Genomic DNA, 1,349 nt, shown 5'->3' with positions numbered 1-1,349 from the left:
AGCGATAATCCGTGATGACTTGTGAATATTGGTCGGTCTAGTTCAGCACCGTAGAAACGCCCGATCTTTGTTCTCTTCGTCCAGCTGCAGCAGCGGGCAGCGTACCCTGCGGCGAGCACACTATACTGCCTTCCCGCCAGCTTCTGCTCGCTTTTTCGGCGCAAAACAGAAAATCGTTACGGACACGCTATGCATGGTTCGAAAGGCCTATGGTCCCGCTACATTTCCCCGCAGTCGGTATTCGGTTACCATCAACCGTACTCGTACCCGGCCGACATAACCCTGATTCGGGTACTTACGCCCTCTGCACCAAGGGGGGTGAAAGAGGGGGGCGGAACCTTGTCCAATGGTGAGTACTTACCATAGGTAGTCACCACGCACCGGGTCTCCGTCGCCGGCCGCGCGGCCCGCTCAGACGAGCCCGATAAAGAGGTACCCGCAAAGCGCCACGTGACACGTCGCGATAAATGCGATGCGCCTATGGTTTCGCGGATCGTAGAAAGGTGAGCTAGGGCTTGTTGTAACCGCAATGACTTGTTCTATCATCTGGCAGGGGCCGTGAAAAAATCCGTGACCTGACCTCTAATTTTGGAACGGCCTACCGCGGAGGTAAGGCGCACGCTCCGATCAGAAAAGACTCACCGAGGGGAATACTCGGGTGGCCGTTGAATTATCTGGGAGTTTGAAATTCTGCTCCTTCGTATTTTAATATCGGTCACAGGGTACAGTCATATTGCGATTTTAGTTTTAGTTTCTTGATTACAAGGCATTATTATATGCCTCTGTATTCTATCTTTTTTGTTTACCATTGTTCCAGATTCATGATATTATGTGACAAATGTAATAAATGGTTACATGGCAAATGCTGTGATGTTACTAAAAAGCAAGGTAAGTGTTTCTGTGCCCTGCTGTTTCTCTTAAGAATAAGGGATTTATGTTTGATACGCACGGACAAAAAACGGAAGTCGTTTTGAACATGGCCCTTGTTCTGCCCCAAACTCTGCGAATTGAGAGGCTTTAAAAATACAGACAGAGTAGGGGTGGGTAGCCTAGAGATGTCTCTACAAGGCAGCATTTGCACGGTTGCCATATTCTAACCCGTTCGCGATCTACAAGGGAAAAACAAGCGTTACGCACGGACGCGAGGAGCGTTACGCACGGACACGTACGGTAATGGAATTAGCACACTTCGGACACTCATATCTCAGCATCGGAAGCGAGATGCGCGTCTGCCTTTTGTGCAGGTCATAGTCATAGCCACTGTTGCAATTTTCCAAAAGAAATAATGACGCCACCTCATACCCATCCCCTGCAATTGAGGTGCAAAGTTGACCTCTTGCCATTTATAG

The sequence above is a fragment of the Frankliniella occidentalis genome, unplaced genomic scaffold, assembly GCF_000697945.3.
Source record: "Frankliniella occidentalis isolate FOCC.00 unplaced genomic scaffold, Focc_3.1 Scaffold278, whole genome shotgun sequence".
Taxonomy (NCBI): Eukaryota; Metazoa; Arthropoda; class Insecta; order Thysanoptera; family Thripidae; genus Frankliniella; species Frankliniella occidentalis.
This window is presented reverse-complemented; position numbering follows the sequence as displayed.